Source organism: Chaetura pelagica, unplaced genomic scaffold (genome assembly GCF_000747805.2).
Source record: "Chaetura pelagica isolate M959 unplaced genomic scaffold, ChaPel_1.0 scaffold226, whole genome shotgun sequence".
Classification (NCBI taxonomy): Eukaryota; Metazoa; Chordata; class Aves; order Apodiformes; family Apodidae; genus Chaetura; species Chaetura pelagica.
In genome coordinates, this window is record NW_009953495.1 from 400,144 (window position 1) to 415,970 (window position 15,827).

The following is a 15,827-nucleotide window of genomic DNA, read 5'->3' on the forward strand; positions in this document are numbered from 1 at the left end:
CCCTACTGCCCCAAAGGTCCTTTGTCAGTGTGGCTGGACTCTGAAAGCTGCCATGCAAAATCTTTTTTTTCAGTTACGAGGAGACTTCTAGGTGTCTGAATAACTCACACCTTAAAATGCCTGTTTTTCTTTGGAGATAATTGTGGGGTTTTATGTTTTATGTAGGATACAAGTAACGTTACATTTTTTGATTGATATCTTTGCTTGTGATAGATAAGACATTGATCAGTAGAAATCTGCTGATCTCTCATGATTCCCATGATGCACCAGTATAGACCTCAGGAGGGGCAAAGTGACATTGATAGGTAATTAAATAATTTCACCAAATAGTTAGTGAGAGTCATAAAGATTGTGAACCTGTGGATTGCTCTTGGATATTCCTAGGACTGTGATGTGCTGCAGTGGGAGGCTAAATTTTTAATTTGTTCCAGATTGGAAAGCATATAGAATCAGAATAGAATCACAAAACTATTCAGGTTGGAAAAGACCCTTGGGATCACTGAGTCCAACCATCATCCCTACTCTACAAAGTTCTCCCCTAAACCATGTCCACCAACACCACATCCAAACAACCCTTAAACACATCCAGGGTTTAAGGGTTTTTTGGATATGGTGTTGGTGGATGCTGGATATCTTAAGCTATATTATCAGAAAGATGGTTCTTTTTACAAAAAAATACTTCACTTAAAAAAAAACAACTTGTGGTACAGAAAACGTTTTCTTCAAGCACAGAATTAATATGCCAAAATAAATACTGTGCTATGCAATTGTTTCTGCTAATTTAAAGGAGTCCAGTTACTGCACATGCACAAAATACTCCCATTAGTCACTGATTAATGAAGCAAAAACAAGTTGTAACTAATTAAATTGTTAAGTAAATATAAAAAAAAAGCAGCTCTTACTGCCTGTAGGGGCAGATAGGAGATAAATCTCACTTTAGACAGAGTAATTTATTTAACAACAGCTTGGATAGACTCACTTCTGGCATCAAAACCAGTCTATTTCTAAGTCTTAGAATAACAAATCTCTTCATATCTGGCTGGGTGGCATGGTTCTTTTGAACTAGATTTTAATCAGTTGTACCTAAGCAAGGCTCTGGGCAAAACCTTTCTAGTCTGCTCCAAAGGAGAGTAAATAATAGCACTTCACAGGGTTTTGGCATAGTTTCTTAATGTAAAGTATGCCAGACAAAATTCAGAAACATGCAAAAATGGGTCTCACATATTTTATTTCAAGTTTTCTTGATGAGTTTCCACTGTGAAGTTCTTTCACTTTGATTTTGAGGTAAAATCAAGCAGTTTCACTTCAACAGGGTGTAACCACAAGAAACTTTTTTCACTATTTTTGATAGCCATACTTAACTGTGAAGTTTAGTGCATTTTCCACTTTTAAGACAGCAAGAAATGAAAATCTGGTCTTGGCAGAGTCTCTTGTGTGTCCACCTTAAATTGTACCTTAGAATAAAGTTGCCTTACCTGGCTTTGTTCACAAAAGATGTCACCACATGTGGTTACATTTTGTTTCTTTTCTTGAAAGCCTTGCAGGGTGAAAGGGAAGATTTCCTGTCAGAGTCCCTGAGTTGCACATCGGGCCATAGGAGCTCTGAGCTCTGACTTTGTTTGCACAGGAAAACTGTGAGGCAGGCTCAGTTACTGGAATGAAAGTCACCGAAATAGAGAAATTTGATGTCACGTATTAAAACTCCAAGCAATAATTCACATTTAGAGAGAGAAATTAATGGAAATGAGTGTGTCTCATTCATTAGTATTTGATTTTCTATTTGGGTGAAGGTTTGGGTGCACAGAGGCAGCGTGGGGATGTCTAACCAGAGGCACTGTCCATTTTAGCACAGTAAATGTACATTAGAGCAATTGTGATGGTGTATCCTCAGCCTTCAGTTCATCTATCAGAGCACCTGCCTTGCTGTGGCCCACGTTGTTGCTCCTTTTGTGACCATGGGTTGTATTTTTGGGGCTTGGGTATACGCTTTTGTTGTCTTTGGAACTTGCTCTTGCACCTGCACCTTTTTGGTGCAGAACAGTATATGCACTTTACACTAGTTGAAGAATTAAGTTGTATTTTTATGCATCCAGAAATAGTATTCAGCTGCAGGGTTTTTCCACCTGCAGAATAAAATCTGAAAACCCCAAGTTGACAAGTTTTTAGTTTGTATCAGGTTTCAGTGAGGAGGGATATGACTGAGCGGGCAGTCTGACTCATTTTAGTGTAAATGTGCGAATGACAAGAGTGAATTGTATACCCCTTTTCTAACATGAGATGTGGCTGATCGTGATCAAGCAGTGCTGTAATTTGTGCAGGCTTCTCTGAGCTGAAAAACTTGTGTTAGTGCACTGTGACCTGAGGGAGCTGAGAGCAGCCTCCCTTCTGGGCTCTAGCATCAGCCGGGAGGAAGCTTCATGGCACGCTTTCCTGGCCTTGGGTTGCCTTGCAGGACTCTTTGCTGCCAGGTTTGGAAGAGCCTTCAGTAAGCCCCAATGCTTAAAAAAAATAAAGTTTATCAGTCGTTATGGAGGAAGAATTGATGTGTTAATGACCTTGCTTTTGTTCCTGCACATTGGGTAAATTTTCCTTTGGGATGGGGAGGTGGGAACCAGGAGGAAGCAGCTGTAGGGACAGCCCTGTGTGCTGAGAGGTTGTGTTTTTTTTTTAAGGAAACAATGCTGCCATTGCAGGGAGATGCATGTGTAAGTCTGTCTGCCTTTCTGCAGCAGAGGTGGGAATGAGTTAGGACCTTAGGACCCGTCATTTCTTGCTGATGCTACATGAGTAAAGACTGCATTTCCATCAGCAGGCTTCCTGGGGGTTTTGAAGAGGCATTGAAAGCAGAGTGAGTGTGAGCTCCTTAAAGCTAAGAGCTGATGAGATGCTTGAAATCATCTCTCACTTCAGCAGCGAACAGATTCCATACACTTCTTTGGTCTGTTACCACTTAACTCTGCTTATATGAGTTTAGATGCCTGAGTTTAGATATCTAGAACTCTTTACACCATTGAGTGATCTTGGATTTGAAACCAATTCCAATGTTGAACAGGGGGACAGAATAAGTCCTTATAACCCTACCAGTGTGCTAGTAGAATGGCTGTAGGACACTGCCACCAACAGCTTCTGTGGAGTCTGAGACTAGTCTTCAGTGCTGGCATCAAATTATAGTGAAAGGTGAAATGAATTTTGAACTTGACTCGTGTACTGCATTTAGTCTGGTATTGATGCTACTACTAGAAGCTCTTACTTTAAAGAAAAAAACACAACTTCAACATTAATAGCATTGTAATAAATTCTTGCAGTGTTTCCAAAGCCAATGTATGCACTGTTAAATGAAGGTTGTCAGGGATGCACACAGCACCACATGCAACTCCATTACTCTAGAACAAAACCAGTGTTGCTGCTTGTAGAGGCACAGCTGTACCATGGTACAGGCTTTTTTTCTCACTTGGGTGAAGCAGGCTTATGCAAGAGGACTTGTGCTACCTGCTACAATGGAGACAGACCCTGGCAGGACAGTGTTTTCTTTGCCCTAAGTGCTGTTTATTATTTATCCAGTCATTTTCATGGGTGGTGATGATTTCTAAAGCATTTTTTGTCTGTTTACTAGAATTTCTCTTTCAGTGTGTGTGTGTACAGGAAAGAATTTGTTACAGTTGAGACACAGGGCTGGGAGCCAGGAAGTGTGTGCGCCACAGATTTTCTGTTCTAGTCCTGGCAAAGTTTTCTATGACTTTGTGCTTTAGGTTCCCTCCATGTAACAGCTTCTTCACTTCCTCACTGGGATGTAAGGCCATCTTGATTGTTAAAAACAGTTGGTCAGACAATGTAGGGAGGCAATTAGGAAAGCTAAGGCCTCCTTGGAACTTAACCTTGCAAGTCAGGTCAAGGATAATAGAAAGGGCTTTTTCAAATACATAGCTGACAAAACTAACACTACAGGCAATATAGGACCACTGTTGAATGAAGTGGGTGCCCTGGTGACAGAGGATATAAAGAAGGCAGAGGTCCCGAATGCCTTCTTTGCCTCTGTCTTTACTGCTGCAGACTCTCCCCAGGAGCCTCAGATCCCTAAAGCCCCAGAAGGAGTCAAGATAAAGGAGGAATTTGCTTTGGTAGATGAGGATTGGGTTAGGGATCAGTAAAGCAATGTGGACATCCATAAATTGATGGGTCCAGATGGAATGCACCCGTGGGTGCTGAGGGAACTGGCAGAGGTCATTGCTAGGCCACTCTCCATCATCTTCAGTAAGTCATGGGTAACAGGAGAGGTGCCTGAGGACTGGAGGATAGCAAATGTCACTCCAGTGTACAAGAAGGGCAAGAAGGATGACCTGGGTAACTATAGACCTGTAAGCCTCACCTCCATCCCTGGAAAGGTGATGGAACAACTTATTCTTGCCACTATCTCTAGGCATATCAAGGATGGGTGGGTCATTAAGAGCAGTCAACATGGTGTATTAGAAAGGGGGTGGTTAGTAGGTCAAGGAAGGTTCTCCTTCCCCTCTGTTCTGCCTTGGTGAGGCTGCATCTGGAATATTGTGTCCAGTTCTGGGCCCCTCAGTTCAAGAAGGACAGGGAACTGCTTGAAAGAGTCCAGTGCAGAGCCACGAAGATGATGAAGGGAGTGGAACATCTCCCTTCTGAGGAAAGGCTGAGGGAGCTGGTTCTCTTTAGCTTGGAGAAGAGGAGACTGAGGGGTGACCTCATCAATGATTACAAATATGTAAAGGGTGAGTGTCAGGAGGATGGAGCCAGGCTTTTTTCAGTGATGTCCAGTGATAGGACAAGGGGCAATGGCTGCAAACTGGAGCACAGGAGGTTCAATGTGAACATCAGAAAAAACGTCTTTCCTGTGAGAGTGACAGAGCCCTGGAACAGGCTGCCCAGAGAGGTTGTAAAGTCTCCTTCGCTGGAGACATTCAAAACCCGCCTGGACATGTTCCTATGTGATGTGCTCTAGGTGATCCTGCTCTGGCAGTGGGGGTTGGACTAGATGATCTTTCAAGGTCCCTTCCAACCCCTAAGATTCTGTGATTCTGTGAAGTTTTTTGATGGAGAACCCTTTATTAAATACAATATTGGGATAATTACAGTGGCTAGTGAATGCAATAAAAATGTAGAAAGATTAAAATTCTGTGTATTTTTATGAGGTTGTTGCTAAGCAAAAGGGTCTATAAAAAGACTACTTAATTCAAGTCTGTAAGTCTATGGGGAAAGAGAAAACAGGGCTGGGAACATCAACCTTCTTGGCTTCCTTTTAGGAGCTACCTGCTCAGAAACTCCTGAGTTGCTGTAAGACTGCTTCTGGTGAGTGGCTTATTGCCTTCCTAAAATGGAATGGTGGTGTCCATTCATGCAGACAGTGTGAAGTAGTTAGCACACTGAATTTTTCCCCCTTAAAAATTTTCCGGTGTAGTAGGCAAGTCTTAAAATGAGCATTATAAGATGATGAATAGACTGTTTTTACCTAGCTAGACTAATACTGTGTGACTGTTGTGTAGGCAGTTAAAGGCTCCTCTGTATCAGGAAATTTGTTAGCTTAATGCAAATGAAACTACATGTGCAAACTACAAATATTTTCCAGTGAAAGTTTTAGTGACCTAGAACCACTTTTCCTGATTCGTTTTTGTTTTACTAGCTATGTTCTAATACATAGCTGCCAAAAATCTTTCAAATATCAAAAGAAAAAAAAAAAAGAAAGTAAAATATTTGGGCTGTGAGTCTGTTAGGTTTTCTAAGTTAAAATAATTTCTCTGTGTTTAATTGCTTAAAACAGGAAAACAAAGCTCGGAATGAAACGAGAGTTCTTCATTCCTGTGTATTTGAAATGCTTCTCTTTTATCTTTAGAATTGTTTCAATTTCCTTTATAGGAAACACCTCTACTCCTCTCCTGCTTGCAGAAAGAGGAAACAATTTCCTTTTTTTGTCCTCTACTCTTGGATTCACAGAGCTTTTAAAACCCAAATGTATATATATAGCAAAGGTGTTTTGTTGTTGCAATCTCTCTAAATAACTTGAGCACAATGAATTTTTTTGGTTCTTTGCTCTTAAAAATATGTGCAGTGAGTATGTTGATAATTCTTTAAGAAATGTAACTTTTAGTCAAATTCTAGTTCTGAAACACTTCTTCACAGTATTTGTAGTATGTCCATGTTTAAGCAGTTTCTTTGAACCACTATGAAGTGCCTTCCTTGATGTTTCCCATACTGTCCTTTATACACCTAATTATTATTAAGAGAAGTGGAATACAGAGAACATATTTTTAGTCCAGAAAAACTATGTAAAAGCTGATATAGGCAGAAAGGAAAATGACACTTGTGGGTTAATAATTTTTAATCAACTAAGAGGCAAAGAAGTATATTCTGTTGCTTTCCTGGCTGGAAAACTGTGTTCATTCGTTACAGTACCCCTTAGCACAATACTTCAGAATTCTTACAAGTCTGTTTGGAGCTTTTTAAATATTCTGATGTACAGGGAAACTTCTTCAGAGAATGAGAAAATGGGACAATCTTTAAAAGTACTACTATTTTGACATTCTTGTTTCATTTTGATTTTGCATAAAACTACTTTGGAGCAGGGATTTGGGAAAAGCTTGCATGTGCAGTGATGGAATAAATACAGTCCTGGAGTTTGTAATACAAGTTCTGGAGATATTTTTTAGAATATATGATTTCAGAAAATACTGTATGTATCTTCTGTTTATGTTTTAGGGCTTGCATTATTTGTTTTCTGTTGAGCGTGATAATTGAGGAACAAATTGAAAATAAAGAATTAATTTTTTAAAGCCAAATACTGTGCATTTAAAAATAATGTATGTAATAACACTAGTAGAAATATGCATTGTCTAAAGGTGAAAGAAGCTTTATTATCTCAAAGGTTCATTTAATCCTAACGAACACATTAGGCCTACCTGGAATTATGTAAATGGATGTAATGGAATATGCAGATGGATTGTTTACATTCTAAATACATATGAGTAGTTACAGCAGTGTTTTCGGCCACTATTTATCAGATGACTGATAAATACTTGCATAAAGGCTCTTGAGTTGAATTTTTTGTGTAGCTCACGGAAAGTCCCAGCAGCAGTTTTTGCTTACATTCTAAAATGTTTTGATGTGCAAAGTAAGTTTTTCTGAGAATGCGATTATGAGAATAACCAGAGGGAGCAAGCAATAGTTGTAATAAGGTATTATCAACGTGTCCGTTTTTTATCTGATATATTAAAAATGGTGGCCCCCACCTTTCTCTGATACATGTAGCAATAGCAGGTAAGAAATGCCACAGCTGATTACCCCTCCCTGTAGCCTCAATTTCACATCCTTCCCTTTCTATTGTTAAGAGTGTGCATGTATGTGTGTCAGGCACTGCTGCTTTAAGCCTCAGCCCCTTTATATAACTTTGCTTATAAGGGAGAAATTACTTTGCACGAAGAACAAAATCACTAATTCCATTGCATCTTTGGAGTAGTTTAATATCAGATGATTGAAAATGGTTCTGTTGCTGTGTTGCTGTGTAGTACAGTATTGCTCAGAGGTCTGGCAGCATATGTAGTATATACTGTACAGATCTTTCTTAGGGACATGGAGTGTTGGCAGTTTATACCAGGTATCCAGATACATCCCAAAGGTATTTCATAGATTACATCAGGAAACTTCTTTACGTACACTGCAGTGTATTCCTTAGAGAAAAGGCATCAGGGCATCATACATTATAAGTCTGTGTTAGATGTTGGGTGATTATGACATATATGCTTAAGTGTAGCTACTCTTACAGTAGGCTAGTGGGAGGTTAGGTAACAAGTCTTTTCCAGCTTTAATCTACAGATAAAGGGATGGGGTAGAAAGCAAAGTTAAAGGATCATAGAGGTGAAAAGCTTGAAAAGTGGACATGGACATTGTTCAGAGGAAAGTGGAAAAAGGATTAGTAAACAATCGTAGCAGCATCAGTTTGAATGGATAGGATGGGTAGGATGAATTTCTAATGGATTTCCAAAATGTCAGACAGGAAGAGAGAAGCCTTAAGCAGAGCACAATATACAAGTCCCTGAACTCTCGTTTGCAATTTTTTTTTACCTTTAAAAAAATGTGTTTATTCAATCATTCTGCAAATATGATTGACTTAACATCAGCATTTGATGTTTCTCTTCCATTTTATATGCAGGAAATAAGTTAAACAGTGTTCCCTAACAAAAATTCTGCTTTCTAAACCATAGGGTTAGAATTCAAAGTTTAATTTGAGTTGGCAGAATTTTATCAAATGTTCCATGACTAAAATTATTATTATTCAAAATACTTTGCAAATACAAAACATTACTATTTTATGAAAAAAAAATATTAAAAACAGCAACTGGTAAGATAAGGAAATACAACAAATTATAGGAAGGAAAGGGAATAAGCTCCATTAATTGTTTTGGAAGCTATTCCAGACTTTCAGGATGAAATAGGCCAGGAGAACAGAACTTGTAGAATGACATTTGTAGTTTTTTTCGTTCTAAGGTTTTTAAGTTTTCAGATCTTTAGTCTAAGTTTTTGCCCAACATGTATTCTCTGACCTGGATGGAGGTAGGCTGGCTCCATGTCAGGATTACTGGTGTTTATCCAGTTGCTCTGGAGGATGTATTTCACTTTCATGCCAAATTACTTGCAGTTGCTTGCAGCCTCTTGCAGTTTTGGCTGAATGGAGGCCTCTGACTTTGCACGAGAGGATTTTAACTTCTACTTGTCAGAGACAGCATAAAGCCTGCAGTCACATTCCTAATCTTATTTTTATGAACGACAACATTATGAAGCTATTGAACGAATTTACCATAGTCATGCAATAAAATTTATGTGTATTTGCGTAGCTAAAAAAAAAAGCAACATCACTCTATGGTATTAATTTGGATTCCTTCACAGAAGTGGAATGTAAGAAGTTAGGGGGTAAAAAAGTTTCATAAGAGTTGTTCAAGCTGGTAAGCTAATTAGTATAGATAAATACTGACAAGAAAATGCTTGTTAGGGGAGAACTGCTGCCAAAAAGCAGAACTTGGACTTGATTAATGTGAAGAACGATTACTTTCTGAATGTGCAAGTCAGCAAATAACCTCTTTGCATTCTGCATCTTAAGATCACTTAAGTGATTATTTAGCATATCACTACTACTGGTAAACAGCTATTACAAGTACTTCAGCTGACTTTCCCCCCCAGCTACTCTTTCCTTTCAGCCCATGTCCTGAAGATTTATCAACAATATTCTGTACTTTATGAACTTATTTCTTACATTGTTGACGATGTCTAGCAGTTGTATTTGCAGTGTGGCAGTCAGCTATCACCTAGAAGGTAAGGAAGAGAAGGCCAAAACATTGGAGAAGGGACAAAGGACATGCTTCTCTGATGGTATTTTAGAATTTTCTGCTGAAATCCTGGAAGGAATGGAGTGAGGCTCTCAAATGCACAGGATACAGTGTACATAGGAAAAGGAAAAGCCATTTTTCAATGAGCTAAGCTTCTAAGGTCTGAAGGTTGGTTGAAAGAACAGCTGTCACAAATGAACCTTATTCACTTGAATCTGTGTTGTTAATCTTCCTGGAAGAGGCAGGGTGTTTGTCTGGCAGACACCTGTTTGATCCTCTCAGGAGAGGGGAGGCTGGAAGCCACTTGTTGTGCTTTGGGCAGGTGCTTTCATTATGAGGGATTTCTTATCCTTTCCTCTAAGTGTGCGTCCTCTGAAACAAGGTGTTTAGCCTCAGAAAAAGGCAGTACACTGAGAACAGAAACTTGCCCCTGCAGTGCCCAGTGAGTCGACCAATTTGGCTCCTCCAGCTACTTCCAGTGGTGATGGTGTGGTGAGATCCAGGGAGTGGTGTGCAGCATACCCTGTCGTGCGCACCCCCTGCTCAAGTTTGCTTGCACAGTTGCTATCTGTGGTGGTTTAGTGGCTCAGTGGTATAGATGGAAAAACTTTGGCTATGCAAATCCTTCAAATCTGAGGTAGAAGCAGGAGTATTGAAGGTCTTAGCTCTAAGTTTCAGTAGTTATCAGTTACATCATCTTTGAAAGAGAAAAAGAAAACGCTGGTTGATAGAGTTGATTGTTAAGAGCAAGTGGATTAGGTACCTGTTATTTAGGAAATACCACAGAGGTCCTACTTCTGCTTACAAATATTACCTTAACCATTTGTATTTCTTGTGTTAGTTCATGGCATGATCAATTGTTAAAGTTAGTATGATGCCTTTTAAAACACTGATCAGTGAACTTCTATTTTGAAATTGCTAAAGGAGGTACCACAACTTGATTGTAGGACTAGCAGAAAGAGTTTGAAATGCTTTTTGTTGGAAAACATACAGGCAAAATGTAGGAATACATTTCAGTGAAATTTTTACCAAGAAGACCAACTGAACTAAAAATAAATAAATAAAGCTTGAGAAGCTAATTTTGTTTTCCTTAAATTTAAGGAAGCAAAACTAGGAGCAAAAGACTTCATTTTTCTCAAAATAGGATGTAAAATGCAGTGGTTTCGTCAGAAACATTGAAACTTTGTTTTTGCTCTCTTTAAAAATGACTGAGAGTTTCTCACAATAAAAATTCAGAGAACTTGAATGCAAAAGCACTTTATTACTGAAGGTTTTTACCTTTTTCTTGTGGAAACAACATGATATTTTTAATGTAATGAGATCAAGGGAAACAGGTTTTGATAATTTGGTCATTTAACATACCTTGTCAACTAAGTGATTTTACTGCTTTGCTGATAGCTGCTCTTCATGTATTGCCTAATGTCACTGATTTATGAGTTCAGGGAGAGTCACACACATTCTTTCCTCTATGTCTTGCAGTTTTTTATTTTATGCCAGTAGAAATACAACCGAAAGATATGTGGTAAAGGAGCAAGTGTTGCCTAGAGGAAGGAGACAGAAGACAGCATGCAACTTTCTTGATTTTTATAAACATGTTTACTCCCTACACTCAGGAGGAGTATCTGAGCACAAGGAGGATTGGCTTCCTCAGTGTGTTTATGAAGACTCAAGACTCACATGTGTGTCTCAGCTCTGGGGTCATTTAAGTCCCCAGATGGGTGTGTGCTTCTCAGCCAGCATGACTTTTGCAAGGTCGTTCTTCTAGGGCAGCTGGTTGCCTTCATGGGTCTTGCAAGGAGCCTCTAAACCCATTTCTGGCTTCAGGTTTCCAAAATGGCAGGGCAGAGGGGCTGCAGATGGGAAAACTGGATGCTGAGTATGGATCCTTCACTCCATGTATGTGTAGCAAAAGGCCTTCCCAAAGGGGGGGGGAAGTTTTTCCATCAGTGCTATTCAAATGTGAAGTAGGTTATCTGGTATGTGGTACTTAAAAAAAGGCAAAAACAAAACACCATGAGTTTTTTTTTTTTGTGACTGTTGATTTCAAAACTTGAAGAAGATCAATGTTGCCTTTTTAGATCCCTGTGAAGTCATCCAGATAGAAGTGCTCTGAGTTTTAAACACAAATGTCTGTAGTTCCCTAGGTATCAGCAAAATCGAACTTGCTTTTCTACTTCAGCACTCAAGCAATTTTGTCCAAAGCCATGTTTTCTCTAAAATCACTTACTTTAAGTTCTACATTTGTAGTTTATGTAATACAAAGAGCTAAGGAAAAAAATAGCTTGGTCTAACTTTGAAAAAGCTTGAAGGAAACTAAAAATGAGAAGGTTGAGTTGACAACAAAAATGTTCATGTGCTGTCACTTGGCTATATTGCAGCTTTCTACAAGTTATTTGTTAGTCAGATAATTCAGAGTGACAGCCTGACATTATTTGCATCCATTCTTTCTACTATCTCTCAGAATGGCAATGTGAATTAAAGTAGCTCATTTTATATGAAATAGAGACCAGCAGTTATCCTGTATGAAATCCAGTAGTCAGACATTGTATATTAGGCCATTGTATTTACATAGAAAAGCACTTAGGTTTGACCTTATGCTCTAAACTGGAAGCAAATTTTTCTAAAACTGCTATAAATCAGTAATTTCCTGCATCATTTTGCTCTAAATATCTAAGGGGGTGAATGTTTTGCCTTCCTGCATGGTTTTCCAAAGCCTGAGCTCATCTTTAATGATCAGTTTCAAAAGAGATTTTTGTGTGTGGCCATGAGGAAAGGCACTGAATATCATAACTTATATTATTTTCTGAAAATACTGGCCTAATTTGGGGAAGTGTTAGCTTGAGCTTCTTGGAGATGCTGCTGAGGTCCGAGTGAACACAGCTGTAGCTGTCATTTACCACAGAGGTGCACTCTCTTAGATCTTAAATTTTTTATTTTTTTTTTTCCCCCTTTTCAGTGTTTTTGCCCTTCTTCACTAGCTCAGCTATATCTTTAGGTGTTGGAAAAAAAAAATAAAGCAGATGTATTGCATTGTATTAAGGTTTCTTTAATGTTTTTTAGGATCCTAGAGTAACTCCATGGATACACCACATCAGGCACATCTGACCCCAACACTTACTGAGGGATACTAACGTTTGACAGTATTAGTTACATTTTTCCATTTCAGAGCTATGGAAAGCTAATGCTGACATAACCTATTTTAGAATTGTTTCTGGTATGGTTATATGAGTTTACAGTTTGTACTTAAGGAAGCCAGCTAATGCTGTAGATCAGTGAAACTGCCCTGAAGAGAGGAGGGGTGGGAGCAGGGAGTGAAGTGATAACCAGAAAAAAGTCCAGGGCAGTAAGGAGATCAGAACTATTTTTAGTAGAAAACACCATAGTATCTGCCTCAGAACTAGCTGAAAATTTTTGAGATAAAATAGTAGGAAAAACACTTATTAAAAAATACTAAAGTATTTTGTAAAGTTACGAAAAAGTAAGTATGGAGTGGGTGTGACGGCAACAAATACAGACACCAGTGTCTTCTAAGTTTTTGTTTCAGATCTGTTCAGACAAGGTATTGAAAAGTTTGGGGTGTTTTCAATTATTTTGATACTGTTCTGTATCACACCATCAAAACACAATGAATTTTTTTCTTTTTTCAGATTGGGAAGAATGTATTTTTAGTGAAGACTTAAATAATAGACCAAGACGTTAAAAAAACCTTCTCTTGTTAAACATATTTCCAATGCACTACTCTGTACCTTCTTTTTTTTTAATTTATTTTGTCTGATTGTTAAGTAATTGTTTGTAAGGCAGAAATGCTTAATTGGGAGATATCTTGTTAAATTCTGTCAGCAGAGTGCTCGGAAGCTCTGCATATGCTTCTGCTTTGAGAGGTAAGCATAACACAGGGGCTGCCAGGTTTTGTCTGCCTTGAGCAAATACTATAGTTACAGAGTGAGGTAACTGAGCTTGAGATATTCTGTAACAGTAGTCACAGAAGTATTGGCTCAAATTGAGATCAAAACTCTTCTTAGGGGATGGGTTTACACCCAAAATGATGTTGTATTGATAATTTTGTTACAACTTCAGCTCTTTCTGTCTTTGTCGTGTGATTTTCTTCAGATGGAAGTATTTTCAAAAAGCGGTTGATAAATCCATTGCAAGAAGCAGTTTTCATGCTTGTGTTGCCATATTTTTTATGAAACATGGCATATTGTTTTTGGAACTCCAATTTCTTTGTCCTGTTTTTCTCTTTTAGATTATACAAAGTACATTGCAAGGTACTTATATTCCTTTTTCCTTTTAAGTATCATAGAGCAGGCTGCTCTTAGTGCTTTCAGGACATGTACCATTCTCTAGCTAATACTACTTTTTCTAGAGAGTTAGTCTTTCTGTACATGCTCATCCACATCCTCTGCAGTCTGTTGTATTCTTTTTTGTTCAGTTTATATTTCTTGAAAGATACTGTCTTGCTCTTTCTAAAGCTGCTGTCTGTAGAGTTTCCCAGCACACTTACCACTTCTAGCTGGATTAAGAGAATTGTTGGTGGTACATTGTACCTAAATTAGTTGAGCTCATGAGAAACTGGAAAAGAACTCGAGACTTGAAACTGAATTACTGGCTTTAACCGACGGTCTCAAAGAGGCGCTTCATTGTCATGTCTCTTCTTGTACTTGGAAAAACAATTCCTGGAACTGCTCTTAATTGTTCTGGGAACCAGGACTATGTAAGTCAATTAGAAATGAAACTGCTAGAAAGTGTGATTATTACTGTGACAATTATGTTTGATCGTTAACCGTAGAAATAACATAAATAAGTGCTCTTTACTGAGATAGTTATTTTGTGACCCAAAAGTTCCTCTGAAGAAAGTGCTTAAGTTGCACCAGGGGAGGTTCAGATGGGATATAAGGAAGGCACTATCCCTGGAGGTGTTCAAAAAACAGGTAGACGTGGTGTTTTAGGAGATGATTTAGTGGTTAGGGGTTGTAGGGCTGACAGTTGGACATGATGATCTTGAAGGTCTTTTCCAACTTTAATGAGTCTGTGATTCTATAAGGAACAACAAAACCATAGTTCCCTGGACCAAATCTCCAGCTCTGCTGACACAGCAGGGGTTGAGGATGGTGGGGAGGAGGGAGGGAGGAAGCAGGTTGATGGAGAAGTTTAGGTCTGTGTCTTTTAGTGGACTGCTGGCTTGTACTGACTTAGAATATTTGTGTAGTTAAGGCTTTAAAGTGCTGAATATTAACTTCAGAGTTACTCGGTGAGACTTTCTTATGAGTCTTGAGCAGAAAAACTGCTGAAGAAAGTGATGCAAGAGCCTACTGCAAGCTGCATAGTAGCAGTTTTCCCAGGGTCATCCTGAGTAGTTTAAACAAGATCATTTAATAAAACTGTAGTTCTGCTTGTAGACTGTCTTTCAAAGCTCCTTTGAAAGCAATTTTTTTAAAAGTTAGCCTCACAGGCCTGGCAAATAGGAGAAGTCATGATGACCATGGTTCTTTTCCTCTTCAATATTTAGCTGGTGGTTGCTTTGCAGAGCTACAAAGCAATAGCTGTGTCAGTAGTTTCCCTGTTTTCAGAGCGTTATCATCAACGTGTAATATTTTTGCACATACCAATAGTATTAGTCACTATCTGAACACAGGTCTGTCATCTTTATGGTTAAAATTTAAAAACTGGAGAACAAAAATTGAAGTTCCTGGAATTCCTGGCTTGTCTTTACATTTGTTTCATTTTTTAATTTAGCTTGACTTTGCTATTTTTCAAAGCAGCTGTCACCCCGAATATCTCATTGTGCCTGTCAGTTGTTTGTCCTGCTGTGATATGATAGGCTTTTTGAGGGTTTTTTTCATCTCTCCCCACACCTTCTCATAATTTCTAGGGAAGACAGGTGTGTGGTGGGCCTTCTAGAAGTTTGATAACTATTTTCATATCTTGATGATGCTCTTGCATCCTGCAGTGAGGTGGTCTCAGGGACTTTTGCTGAGAGACCCTGTAAAACACAGAGAATTGGTTAATATAAAACAAGTTGGTGAACAGCAGTTTTTGGCAAGGAAGGGTTGAAAATTGTGGTATTCTGAGATAATGTCTGAATTCTACCAAGATTTGCCAGGTCGCTCCAGGTACTTTAGAGGAAGACTAGATTGCAAAACTGCAAGGAGAATGGATTTGAAGCATCATTTAAAGCAACACAGGTTTAAGATGCATACCCAGGCTATGGTGGCCTGGCGTTCCTTCTGTGACTGGAAAGATTAGGCTCCTTTTTCACTTTACCTTCAAATAGCTTTTTATAAAAAGTCTCAGATTCTCCCATTCGAGATGCTTGATTTCATATTAATAACTATCTGGAGACTGCCTAAATTGGTTCCACATTTCCACAGTGGGTCCTACATGCCAGACCAGAAGCAGTTACTCATTTTCTGGTGCTGTATCTCTATCTACATATTATTATTGTTATTATTTTTTAATTTTAAAAGAAACTGGAACACATGAGAACTG

General features: G+C 38.6%; 1 protein-coding gene across 1 annotated transcript in view; it reads left to right on the forward strand.

Moving 5' to 3' along the window:
* RB1 (retinoblastoma 1) overlaps positions 1 to 15,827 on the forward strand; it is an 85,393-nt gene that overhangs the window by 57,625 nt on the left and 11,941 nt on the right. The window lies entirely within an intron of this gene.